Consider the following 14,460-nt stretch of genomic DNA (forward strand, 5'->3'; position numbering starts at 1 on the left):
TGCATTTTGTAAAGCCTAGGAAGCCTCAAAGAGTGTGCTGTTATGGAAGTGTGGCTTACCTGGAGGGTACTGAATGCTTGATGTGGTGTAGCCACAGAAGAATGGAAAAAATAATGCGTGTGGAGGAACAGATTAGGATGAGCAAGAATATCACACTCATAATAGTTCATCTTTTTTTTTTTTTGTGTGTGTGTGTGTATGGTTTTGTGTTTGTGAGGTTTTTGGTTTGTTTTCTGCTGGATTTTTTTTACTGAAAGACAAAAATGTGTTAAAAACTCTTCCATAAAAGTAAGACAAAGAATGAACCAACGTTGTTAGCGTTTTCCCCTGACTTGAATGTTCATATATTTCAGACTGTTCTCAGCTAACGAGGTGATGTGGCAGTGAGGAAGGCAAATGTGATTCTACTTTGACTCCATATGAGCACTAGTAGTAAATCTGGGAAAACAAATTTCCTTTTACAGGGTCTGGTGAGACCCAGCACAGATAGGTCAAGGAATAGCCATGTTCAGTTTTCTGGAGGAAGCTAAAATACTTGGCTAGATGTGTCGCTTCAGTTCTGATGTCTCTTCATGATATTCAAGATACTTGAAGATTCATGACAACTGAAACATTCTGGAAAAATTTTCGATTAGCTGGAAGTATTTTACTTCTGTCCAGTTGTGTTGTTTATTGAGTAGTTTAGCTTACCTTTGAAAGCAGAGCCTGGTATATCATTGGTGTATCATTCACTTGTGAGGCCTTCTTCCTCTTTTTTTTTTTTTTTCTTCCTTAAATGCTTGCTTTATGAATAGGTCCCTTTATCATTTGTAATGAGGAGTGGAAAACGGATGAACAAGCTTCTCTCTGAAAAATCACATTTGAAATTTCTGAGTAATGATCGGAATGGTCTGAAGTCATTTATTCCCAAGGCATATCACTGTTTTGCAGAATATTCAAACTACTGTAGTCAAAATTAAACTATGTGCTAAGCATGAAGATTTTTTCAAAAGAGAAAGCTTCAGATCACGTTAAAATAATATTTCAGAGTAATAGGAATTTGTTAATTGAATTCAACTTGGTTAAATATATTGTTCAGTGTTTTTCATTATCCAGTAAAAAGTTTTAGTTTAATTAGTGTAGGTAAGAAACCCTGCTCAGTATTTTGTGGTGTATTCAATACAACAGAAAAGCTTCCTTTTCTTGCAAAGCTTTTCTCATAGGAGATAGTCTCTTTAAGAAATGTTAAGATAATTTTAATCACTGTCCAGAGGTCAGACTTGCAGTCTGCATTTTGATAGCTAGATGTTACAAAACTCTGCATCAAGTAAATGTTCAACGCTTTACTTAATAGGGCATTGAAATTCAGCCTTGCAAATGAAGATCGTGTCAAAATCCATCTAACAAGCAATTATAGTACCACTTATGGAATATGTACTTTGGTTTTACTTTTTGGATCCTATACTGTTGTGGAAGGACAGGAATATTCCTGGTATTGTAATTTTTTTGAATGGTTATTTTTTCTTGTTTGCTCTGTTTCAATAGGATGTGTTCATATTTGAATAACAAGTGCCAGCGCGTGGGTAGTAGAAGGGTATGTATGTGAGATCTGGTTTGCTTGCAAACACGTTCATGTCCAAGGGATGCATAACATATATACACACACACTTATTATAGCTGCTACTAACTTTGCAAATACCATTTTCTCAGCTGCAGTCTGAATTCTAACTCAGTTGGAAAATCTTGAAATAGTATGTTTAATTTTGCTGTGGATCTTGATCCATGGTGTCAGCATTTAACTTGTTTACTTAGAAATTAAGAAACTTAGCTATGAAATTATGCTGTGGGCAGCTAATGCTAGGGTAAAAAATGACTGAAATTTATAACATGTAGATCATTCTTTTAGGGAGTATAATGAGCAAGGCAGCAGTAGGATGTCTGTTATGAACTGATTGCTGAAATGAGTAATTGTCACTGAAGGGGTTTTTGTTATTGCCAGAGCTGTGACTATCTCTGGAAATTTTACTTTTAGTTTCATTGTTTTCACAGTAATGGTGCATTAAGATGTCAAGTCAAAATATTTTTTCTAGTCCTTCTGTTCTGGTAGTTCATTTGGGAATGTGTATTTCTGGAACTGCAGTGTTTAGAACCGCCACACTTCTTTTAAGTTTCTGAATGTTTCACAATTTTGTATGTTACTGATCTTCTGAGAGAGCATAACTTCATAGGTTTCTTGTTCAGTTGTTGTAGACTTCTTAAACTGGTTTGCCTTTAAAAAAAAAAAAAAAGAAAACAGTTTTTTCCGTGACTGACAATGATTGATTTTGTAGTCTCCTATTAATGAGTATGATAAAACAAGCCATGTGAACTAGCAAATTACTAAATAAATTCTGAGGATTTTGGTGGCATTACTGTTGCACTTTAGTTAAACTTCTCTTCCCTCCTCTTCTGTTCTTTGCCTCAGATTTTATGCATAAAAGGATCATGTAATTTAGGAGCTTTCTTTAGGGATATGGTTGCTTGAGGTCAAGGTCAGTGACTTCTGCAGCTGAAGCCTATAGGGTCATGACTTCTGAAAATGAGGTCACTGCATAAAAGGCAAAATGTGTTTAGTTTCTATTTTTTCAAAGGCGTAGGTATGCATTATTATGATGTACCAAAACCCCCCCCCAAGAATATTGTTTATTGACAGAATTAATAACAAACTAGTAGAGACTGATAGCATTAGTTTATCATTAGGGACAGACCTTTCCTCATCAAGGTGACAACCAGTTTTGTTAGCTTTTTTTGCCTTTCTAGAGCCTGACATATAAACTGTCAGAGGCAGGGCAAATAATGCAGTCTCACTAAACTAGGCATCAGTAAGCATAGGACTCTTGGCAGCTGTAAATACTGAAATGTTTTTCTGCACAGGCAGAAACACAGTGTGAGAATTGTATGACGTGTGGCAACATCCCAAGATTTATCAAGCCTGTCTGTACTAATGAAAGTTGTTGTGTGTGTTATGCTGTACAGATGGTTTTACACTTACTTGAATTGTAAAATCCATCAGAATTCTTCGTGCTGCCTTTTTTCACTTCTGAAGTTCCATTCCCCCATCCTATAATGTCCTCTAAAAAGATCAAAGCCATTTAAAACCAAATAAACAGCTAATTCATATTCTGCCTTTGAGTAATTGTGGTCAAAGCAAAAACTTATTTTTGCATGTGATGCTTACTGGCAAATCAGTGCAAGAGACAAAAAAAAAAAGAGTGACTTGGTAGCAGCTGATCTGGGTTTTTCTTAGCTTTACAGCTAAATGCACATTCAGGTTGTTAGCAGGAGCATAGCCCTCAAGTCAAGGCAAGTGATTCTGCCCCTCTATTTGGCACTTGTGAGGCCACAGCTAATTGTCTCCGGTTTTGGTCTCCTTTGTGCAAGAAAGACATTGATATACTTGGAACAAGAACAGCACAGGGTCACCAGTGTGGTCAGGAACTGAACACATGACATGGGGGGAGAGGGTGAATGAACTTCTTAGGACAGGGGAGATCTTATTGCTGTCTACAGCTACTTGATGGGGTGGTGTAGAGAAGACTACACCTTACATTCTTGAAAGTCCGCAGTGAGAAGGCAAGAGGTAATGAACATTGTGGTCATGAGGAAGACTCCAGTAAGATAGGAGAAACTGCTTTTTGTACCATGAGAGGGTAGGCAATCTCTGGAATGGGTGCCCAGAGACTTGTGAAATCTTTGTCCTTGGAGATGTACAGAACTGGGTTGGGCTTTGAGCAACCTGAGCCAGCTTTGAAGTTTGACCTAAGTGCCTGTGTGGACCTGCTTTGAGTAAAGGACTGGACCAGTGACTTCCAGAGCTCCCTTCCAACCTAAGTTGTTCTGTGGGCCCTACTCATTACACCAGAATCTGGAAAAGATACAAAAGTTACAGTGCTTAACATCATAAATGATTGCCTAGAGTATGAAGAGCTGTGCAGATACCTAAGAATTTCAATTATACCCTCTGATCTTACTGAAATGAAACTCTGCACCACAGTTTACTTTGGTTTAAATTTCTGAAGATTTTCACATGTCTATATAATCTGAAGGTTAACAAGCTACCTTGGAGGGCTCTGCTTTCTTAAATTTTGTATTCATTATATGCAGCTGAGACATTAGAAGAGAAAAGAGAGAACATGTAAAAATTGTTGGTTCTGCTAGTACATCTGGCAGTGTACTGAAGGCCAATGTTTTCAAGCATTTGTTGCTAAGGAGAGTCACAAGCAGAGCAGTTAGGAGAAATGGTGATGGGCTCACTAAATTTAATTTTTCCCAGCTCCCTTTTAGCCCTACAAGCTCCTATATCCAGATCAGATGTGACTAGAATGGGGAAAGCTAGCAGGGAGCAGTCTGTCTCTTCCTTCCGCATCAGCTTCTGCCCCTTTTATACAAAGCTGTGCAATGTTTCAGCCACCTTAAATGGCATCATAGTGATCAAAGGCAGTTGGTGGTGTTTCGGGAGATTCCACAAATATGTGTGTGGATGGGCTGAAACATGCATAGGGTATGTGTGGAGTGGGAAGGGAGCTACTGGAAACGAGGACTGAGGGTACCGTGGGTGCTAGCAAGTGTGAATCCACATGCCTAGTACCACCTCGCACATGATTCTGTCCTGGCTGGATTGGTGCTTGTTTGTTCCCACTTAGGGTTCCTCAGAAACCCTGTTAAAAAACCCCAGCAATGAAGAAGCTTTGCGAGTCTAAGAGCTGCTCATTTTCTTCTTGCAGTTATTTCTGTAACTGAATGATCAGCAGCAGTCCACTTAAACATTTCTTTGTGCCTTAAATCAGGACTGCACAAGAAGCTGGACTGCTATAACGCATCAGCTTTTCCAGGACTTCAAAAGCATCCAGGAAGGGGTGAGAAGGTGGGGAGAAGAGGTCGATGCAGTTTGCTGGAGAGGTCTGCTGAATGCTTCTGACAGGCAAGGTGCCTGCTAAAGTAGAAGTTGGCTGCAGGAACATTTTGTGCTGCAGTAGGAATTGGGAGCAGTTAGGCTCTCCTCATCTGGCATTCTACCCCTCTGCCTCGCTTCTCCATGTGTGGCTTGGAGTCTTTGCTCAACATAGATGGTCTTTTGATGTTTTTGATGTTTTGATGTTTTTGTGTTGTTACTGGCTTGTTTTATTGTGTGATCCATAGGAGGCTTGCCTGTGGAATTGGACTAACTGTTAATTTAGCATTAAAGTAGTATTTGAAATTAAGATAATTCCTGTTGATAAACTGTCTTATATCAGATACTATGACACAGTAAATTTTCCTTTTCAATCACTGATTACAATAAGTGCATTTGACAAACATGATTCTAGTAAGTAATGCAGTCTTCGATATTAGTATCTACATTTTTATAATGCAATTTTAAATGGACTCTCCAAAATTAGCTCGTCTTCTGTAAAGTCCATAGAGGTGAAAGTACTCAGTCTCAAGGTAAAAGAAAGGAAATAGTCAGTCTTGCATTTTACAGTCCTCCTTCCATTTGTTCTTTCCCTTGGATAGAGAAAGAATGAAAACAAAGGGCATTTGTTATCTAGCAAAACTCAGAAGCTATTTCACATGAAAACATAATGAGTGTGATGGGCTACAAATAGCATTGAACATGAATCTTTTACAGAAGAAAGGAGGAATGTCCTTTGGTATATTTACTTCAATCAACCCTAATAAGGCTTGTTTTATGTGTTTTATGCATCTGCCATCATAATTATAAATCCTTGACATTTTAGCACTAGCATTTATATCTGCCAGGGAAGCTACCCAGAGTCAGCCCTCAAGGAATGTCTGTATTGTTACTATGGATCTCCATAACAGCTCTCAAGTAGTTACTAAGTGGCTTAAAAAATTACATCTCAGTCATGCTTGAAGGGCTCATCAAACTTTGCCACAAATATCAATGTTAAGTACCCAATCAGCTGCATTGTTTGAAGTACAGTCACGTGTGCCCACAAAGGAATAGGTTGGACAGGAAGAAGTATATAAGGTCTCATCAATCATGTAGATTTTTTTTGCCATGACCTTTGGAAAACAAAAAAGCCCCACATCTAAAACCAAACAAAAACCCCAACAAAACACCCCCCAAAAATCCCCAACGCCAAAACCTGCCAGCTGAGCTACAGGGAAATAACAGGAAGATAAGGATATCTTTTGATTTGATCACACACACAAAAGAAACAGCTAGACTTTCGGAAAAGCACACAAAAGGGTTTTCTCAGGCATCATTTCTTAGTACAGGGGCTTTTTTTTACCTTTGTAGAATAATTGAGGACCTTCCCAAAATAGCAATTAAAAAACAACAACAAAACAAAACCACACACACAAAAATACTCAAACCGAACCCAAAACAAACCCAACAAAAACCACAGGAGAAATTTCAGCAGGCTGTTAAACTCTTAAAGATCCGGAAACTCAGGTTCATAAATTTAGCCAGGTACCTAAATACAGTGAAAAGACTGAGAGGTAAATGCAAGGCTTGCAGTAACAAAGCGGTCCATAAGTTTGATCTCCCAGATGTAATGGACAGTTCAAACCCTTTCCCATGGCTGTGATGTCAGTAACCACAAATACTCAAGTGAGCGCAGTCAGCATAGCTCTTCGGCAAAGAAAAACCGCTTTGGGTAACTAGCAGTGCCACAGCACAGGCACAGCAGGAGTGCTGGGGAAGGCGCTCCAGAGGGTTAACAATGCAGTCCTTTCTTTACATATGGCTTTCTCTAATTAATTCTCTTTAAATCTATTAAGTGATGGGCAAGAAGAACTCCAAATTTCTTGGGAAGTAAGTAGACTGCTGATTAAAATGTGAAGACTGGAAACAATTAGCATATCACTGTTCAGACAAACTTTTACAGCTTAGAGAAAATTTGAAAACCTCAGCTTAATTTATGAAGAAAATTATTATTTAAAGTATCACCTCTTGCCTTGGTGCCCATTTATGGTGAAATACAAACATTTGAAGCATTTAGCAGTATTGGGGACCTCCAGTGGCCCTGTGCATTTAAATAAATCTTGCAGGGCTCTACCAGTCCTGGCCTCATATTTCACCCTTGGTTCTTCATTTTGTCCCCTGCTCTGTTGCTTGGGTTGTGCCAAAACAACTGCACTGTCACTTGGGTAAGGATCCCTCCCCACCGCTGGCACTCTCCTTTCCCTTACCCAGAAAGGGCTGGGGCATGGGCTCAGTCTTATCTCTCTCTCTTAGGCATGCTGCTTCTCTTCCTGTTCTGTCTTTTCCTTGAAAAGTTTTGAGAGTAGAGACTACCAGTGTTTGTACTGTGTGCAGTAGGATTCTGTTCTTGGCTACTTTTAGACAGTAACGAAAGAAATCTTAATAATAAGGGTAGGAAAAATGTGAGGTGGTCTTTGGGAAGATAATTTGGTGTATGTAGTTTTGGCATGCAGGTAAACAAGATGAGCTAATCATAGCTTTCATGTAATGTATCTGTAATTTGTTTTCATATGTAGGTGTGAAGGAAGACTGCCATATGGTGTGTGTATTGGTATTTTTCCTTGGCAGTCTTTTTTTTTTTTAAGTTAAAGGAATTCCAAGGCAAACTATTATGCAAGAATACCATTTCAAATACTTATCAGTATATACCAGAAGAATACCTTGAAAAAACATTGAAGAAAGGCTGTAGAGCTCCAGGAAAGTTTTAAATTGAAAAATTAAATGACATTTTCATCCATTTTTGAGGTACCCTAATTACCTTAGTTCTGTCTATGTTGCACTGTTACCAGTCTTTCATCTTTTAACCATTTGATCAGGAGTATTTCATAAGTAATATATAAAATCTGATTTTACGGTAATGAGTTTGTGGAGTTCTGAGACAACTTCCACAGTGGCTTTATGAAGTTTTTTTGTTCAACATATGGTACACTTTACTCTTGGTCTTCTTGCCTCGATCTAAAGTGTTCTTGTCCCCTTGTGGGCATAAGTTGAAAGTATAACCTGTGCGCATAGAAGAGTTTCTGTTAAGAAGATTAACTCCTTGAGAGAACTGTAGAAATGTCATTTCTGTTCTTGTGTTCAGACTTTATGACACACATTTGCACAGCACTCTAGTGAGCTGTCATGAGAGTGGGGGCACGAACATTGGTCCATCTTTGTTAAAGGAGACAGGGATATGTCCCTACTGCAACGTTACAGACAACAGGAGTCTAAGGAGATGTTAATTCAGTGATGCGTTGACAGAAATTTGCTTTGTGTGGCTCTCAGAGCTGAAGCAGCTGGAGGATGGAGAACTGCTTTTCTTCCTGGTTTGTTCCCCGAACTGACTCACCAGGGATCCTAGCAAGTTGTAGCGCTTGTGTTGAAGGAGCAGTAGAAAGTAGTGGTTGGAGAAAGTGGAAAGTCAGGCCAAAGCAGCCTTGAAGTAAGTGTGAGATTTTGAAATAAGATGGCCTGGCTCAAACTGTTGCCTAACAAAATATCTTTGCCTTTATTTGGTGCTGGTGCTCGAGTGCCTTAGACAGCTGTAGTAAAGCACTGACCTGGCCAAACACATAACCTTGCGGAAAGAAAGTGGGGGTGGGGGGGAAGAGGAGAGGATCCCTTTTCCCTTTTTGCATTGGTCAGATGTAGGTTGCTGTCAACTGCAGCCTTTATCCATCTGTGCCTGGTTGTTTGCAGGTACAGGCACCTGGGGAGGATTGAAGTGGTTCTGATTTTTTTTGTTTAATATTTGCTGTATTATGGTATCAGTCTGTTACATGTAGAAACACTGTGTGTCTTTCTACCTCTTTGTTATGTATGAGTAGGGATAAATAAAAGATTAATCCTACAGATCCCAAATTGAGGGATCAGAGAGCAGGGTAATGTGATGTTGTGCTGAACTTCATTTTCTGCTGTAGCTTAAGCCATCGCTTCTTGTTATGTCACAAAGTTCAATGAAATAGTCACTGAGCTGTTCATTCACCCCTCCTGACAGCTCTCTGTTGACATGTGAGTGCTTTGTGTGAAAAGTCTTTATTAATTGCCCCCAGAAAGGGAGAAGTTTTTTGCTGCATCATTTTATAAGTAACTAATAATCACTTCCACAGGAGCACTGGCTGTCAGAAGTATAGATACAGTTAAAAAAAACCACAGGCTTTGCTCTTAAGTGAGCATTTGAATTCATGGACAGGGTGTGTCTGAACAGAAAACAAATGTTTATTGAAGAAACTGACAATTTTACTACCTTTTGTTGTCCGTAGTGAGAAGAATGTAAAAGTTTTGAATGTGAAAAAAATTAAGAGGAAAATTTCCATTCAACTGGAATGAAAAATTTAATACAAATTGAGTATTTAATGCCTTTTTGTGCTTTTGAATATATCATTCCAGCTGTTGAAAATTGCATCTTTTCAATCACCTACTGATGCTAGCCTATAACTGAGAACTTCTTTTAGTGAATTTATCCTGACAGTAATTGAAAGATGATTAATTTAATTGCAAGCAAGCTTTTATTTTGCCATGTCTTCCTTAGTACCTTGTGTACATTCCTGGTGTTTGGGGTCAGAAAGGAAATAGTGGTGTCTATTTTCTAATTCAGTACAGAAGAGCTTGTAAAATATACAGTTTTTAACCTTATTAACAGTAATCTAGTTGTCAAAAGTGTAGTTCGAAGAGAGAAATAATTATGAAACCTTTTATTTAAAATGATGTATAGGGCAATGTGGAGTCAGCTGTTTCTGGTTTAACAGAGAAGTACCTTGAAGCAAGATCTTTAAAGTCCTGCTATTTGTTCAAAGGTGAGGATGTTTTTCTTTGAAATTCTGAAACTCCACAAAATTGTTTATATTTAATTGAGCTTAATTAGCAAACACTAAAATAAAACTGTTGCAATATTAATTAGGAAAGACTTTTTTTACTGTTTCTTGTGTTTATGGTGTATATTCCAGTACACAGTGAAGCGTGGCTGCGGTGTATGCATATGAGCCGTGCACTCAAACACGGTTCTGCGGCTGCAGCTGAGGTTTATGGAGTAGAGTGCAACTAGTTTTGGAAGGACTGAGAGCCCCTGGAAGATGTAACGTTTCGCATGGGAACAAAGATATGGGAACACTTATTTTGGGGGGGATTTTTAAATGCAACAATGCATCAGTTTTCTGTATCTTAGTGGCCAGTGGTTCCCTGGGGTAAAACATGCTGCTGCTTTGTACTCGGCACCTTTCACTCAGTAACATAATTGTCTACTATTGGAGTTTACCCACCTTTTTGAATACAAGGGTTGAGCTTAATTGGATGTGTGTGTGTTGCTCTGTGTGTCTGGGAATGTACTAAATTTCTACATAATCTTGTTTTAATTTTCTGCAAGCTTCTCAACTGAATTATCAGTAAAAAATTGAAAGAGCTGTACAATAGGATATCATATTCCACTTATGATCGACAAAAATGCTAGTAAAATACAACTGTTCATTATTGCTGCCTTCTGTTGTGACTACATCAATATCAGTAGGGAGGAGTTTAGTGATCAAAAATGACAGATAAGTGCTAAGTTTTGATAATTTATTGATTGTCTAGGTAACTGGTAGGTTGTTAATAGAGATTACAACAATACTGGGGTTAGAACCGTTTTACCTATATACAAATATATAGATATCTTTTACAGTGAATATTCATGTTCTTTAAATAACCTTTAAAAAAAGGCAATGCTTAAGTACAGCAAGTGTACAAAACAGCAACAGAGGACTAGCATAACTTCTACAGTTTGCAAATGTCTAGAGCAATATTTTGATAAAGAAATCAGCTGACCTACTGAACCCTCAATGTTTATAAATATTGAACTGGTAAAGAAAAAAACAGTGTTGCAGACAATGTTGTTGTTTTCATGGTATGTTTGTGGGGGATTTCTTAATGTGTCCTGAAGTTCTTTTCCATCAGAAGAGATCTGCAGTCTGTTCCAATTAAAGAATTTTCCATACTGGAAATGAGAAGTCAATTACTACAATTATTTTTTGAATAGCTAATTTACATAACCTTAATTGTAGTCATTCCCTTTGAAAGGCTGAAGCTAGTATTTATAATGCATTGATTGATTAGCAGTGTATTTATAACGTTAGAATTGCTACTGATAAGGTGCTCCTGCAACTGCAGTCCTGAGGAGTTCTCTCCTGAATAAACATTTTAGAAGACAAATGGCTGTTTATTTCATTAGTGAGGAAAGGTATTGCATCTTTGCTACCTCTACATGCAGTACTGGGAGTATCTCCTTTCCACACTCTCTAAAAAATGGGAGTTTAACTCTAGATCATGTTGCTTAATTAATGGTGTGTTCCATACTGTAAAGAAATACATTTTGCTTGGTTTTTTAATCTGTCAAAATAGTGCCTAGGTGTAGACTAGGGAACTGCAGGCTTTACACTGAAGTCACTCAAGGAATGACAGCCGTAAGAAGCTTCCCCACTTTCAGATAAGTGTAAGGCCTGTGTGGTTTAGCTCTGAGAAATTGTTTTGTTGCCATTTGCCAGGCTGTATCGCAGGAGTTTGCCTGCTGTTGGTTTGCACCTGTGCCCTGCCCACTCCAGCTCAGAGTATGGAAATGGAGTCCTGGGGTAGATAAGGTGGGAACTGGGAACGGGGATTGGTGGAGTACATGTGTTTTTCTCCTGACTCTGCTGTGGGCCCTGGGAGGAGAGACGCTGATGTCAGCATCCCCATGTGCTGAACCTTCTCGATAGGTGAATGAAAGCAGAGTTGATACAGTCTTCAAACCACTTGCAATCCTTCCATATAATTAAGCAGGTGAAGACCTGGGGGTTTTATCCACTTTCAGGCACTGTGATTTCTGTATATCATTTTGCGTGAACCAAACCCGTTTTTGACCAGCTGTCAAGGCGGCTGTTTGATTTGTAACCTGTTAGTTCTTGGGAAGCGTCTCCCAACACTACGGCACGTGTTTTAGGGATCACCGTTGGAGCAGTGACAAAGTTGTTACAATCAAAACTTTATTTTAAACTGGGCCCTCTGCAGATCGGTCCCCTTACAAAACTAACACGCAAAACCCTCTGCAGATTGGGTTATTCACTACCATCCTAGACCCTCTGCAGATCAGGTCATTTGAGCGCATCATCGGTAACTTGAGTTCAAGGCCTACATACAGAACTCCCTCAGGCCGCAGAGGAAGCAGCTGATGGGGGAGGCGCCCCGACCCCCAGGGATGGCGGCCCCCCAGCAGCGGCGCCGGCCGGATCCCCACTGGGCCTTGCTGCTGCACAGCTGTACGGCAGCGCCCGCCTGCTCTCGGGTGTCCCTGTTCTTCCTGGTGGGCCTGGGTGCCTGGGACCCCTTGAAAAGGAGCTGTGGGTACAGGACCAGCTAACCATGGGCCATTCCCTGGAAGATGGCACGCCAGGGGTAGGAGCAGGGGTACCAGGAAGCCAGTGCATTTGTTGCAGTGTAGCCATAATGCAGTTTGCCTTTCTGGGCTTGACTGACAGGTAAGCTACCATATCTTACAGGTATTGGAAGTCTGTCTGTGACCTTGTTTATTAAAATAATCTTCTATTATCATTTTTGCTGAAGTTTCATTCAAACTTCAGGGGAATAAGGGAAGCGTATAGTGCTTAGAAACCTAAGTATGCAGTAATACTGTAATGTATGTGAGCCTGCAAGAGTAGTAGTGCAGGGCCAGACTGCTGCTCTGGTCTCTGTTGATGACCAGTGGAAAGTACTTAAACCGTATAGAAATATGGTAATTATAACATCCTTCTAATTTACCTTTCTGGTTTTTACTACATGTTTTGGGGGCTTTTGAGTCTGATGAGGTAGTGCTTGCATATTTTGGTTTAACAGTTCTTGCTGGACTTTTCCAAGAGTTTGTCTTGGTTTTTTTGAGCTATCCCTACTTTTGGTCTCTGCACCATCCTGGGGCAGTAAGTGTAGAGTATTACAGTGTAATATAGCATTTAATATGCTAGGGTGTGAAACCATAGGGAAACTCAGCTTGGTCCAGCTGAGGAATTAACTTGTTTATTCCCATCAAACCACAGCTGATTTACTGTATTCTACATTGCAACTGCTCAGGTGAACTTCATATCCTACTATTATCTAAAGTGCTTTCAGTGCTGTGGTCCTACACAATCTCAAATTTCCTCTTTGTTAGTAACAACCTCTTTCTTAAAAATTAAGTTTCCACAGCAAAAGTGAGATTGAGAAAGCAAACCTTTTGGTGGGTAAGAGTTGTGGAACTTCTTGAATCATGATGGATTTCCATAATAACATTAATAGTAATTTTAGAAACAAAAGACACTATAGGTTTTTTCATGGTACTGGAGAAAATTGCCATGATATGTTATGTCTGACTCAAAGGCAGCTTTTTTGGCTGTATATAGTTGTGGAGCATAGTGATGACTTGGTGAGGCATGCGGTGCGAACGTCTAGGTAGTTTCACTGCAATGCGGGGATAAGTTGCAAAAAGAATTGTCTTTGTTACTGGAATTAATCTTTCCTATATGCGTTGGACAAATAAAAATGGAATTGTATGCTGTAAGAGCTATTTGTGTGGCCATAGAAAGGAAACAGGCTCCATATGGAAAAGAGCAAGTTTTCTACCCAATTATTTAAGGGGTTTTGTGTGTCTCTGAAATATGCGTTGGTAAATATGAGCTGACACATTTCCAGCAACCAAATTATAAATGAGTGGAAGACCCGAAAACGTCAGTTTCTTCCTTAGAAGCACTTCAGGATTTTTCTTTTCTTTTCCCTCTCATATGTTCATTTTTTCCCTTAGGCAAATGAGTTCCTTTAAATGTTTGTCTTCTTCTTTCAGTATACTACTTACCACAGGGTATAATTTTTGACACATGTCTTGGAAGTGTCAGAGGAGATTTGACATAATATTTTTATATAGAGAGTGTGTATGCATATCTTAAAAATAACATAGAGAGAGAAAGTAATAAATCAGTCCTTCAAACTTGTTTCTGTGTATTATCTCGGCATTGCCTAAGCAGTATCGTGTGTTGTGGTCTTTTTCAGGATTAGCTAAGAAAAACTTCAGGATAATCCTAAGGAGTTCAGAAAAAGTGAAATAAAGGAAGACCTTAAGATGAAGATACCTTGTACAGTGCTTATTATAGGCAAAGTGTTTGTCATCGTATGGCACGAGAACTATGCCACATCAGGTAGCGGGCAGGAAAAGTGCTTGAACTACTGCTGTTACCTCGCCTCCTTGTGGAGAGGGCCCTGGGGTGTCAAGTGTCCCATTGGCTGAGAATAGCAAGTCTTCTAATTTGTTTAGATTCATAGGGAATTAATAATTTTTTTGTTTGTTTTTCCCAGAATGGTAGCACAGTTAACTGTTTTCCTGGAACTGTAACACAGTTTACACCCAGCCGTGTGTATCCGAGTCACTTGTTGAAGAAGCAGAATGTACATGATCTGATCGCTTTGTATTGGTAGAGGCCTGAAGCTGCGGAAGAGTCAGTGACTGAGGGACAGTTTTCAGAGATGGTGTATCTGGTATAAGCTTGCAGGAGAGAATG

At 39.3% G+C, this 14,460-nt stretch overlaps 1 protein-coding gene across 4 annotated transcripts in view; it reads left to right on the forward strand.

Moving 5' to 3' along the window:
- PARD3B (par-3 family cell polarity regulator beta) overlaps positions 1-14,460 on the forward strand; it is a 442,892-nt gene that overhangs the window by 119,858 nt on the left and 308,574 nt on the right. The gene's annotated exons all lie outside the window — the stretch shown is intronic.

Source organism: Phalacrocorax aristotelis, chromosome 5 (assembly GCF_949628215.1).
Source record: "Phalacrocorax aristotelis chromosome 5, bGulAri2.1, whole genome shotgun sequence".
Lineage (NCBI taxonomy): Eukaryota > Metazoa > Chordata > Aves > Suliformes > Phalacrocoracidae > Phalacrocorax > Phalacrocorax aristotelis.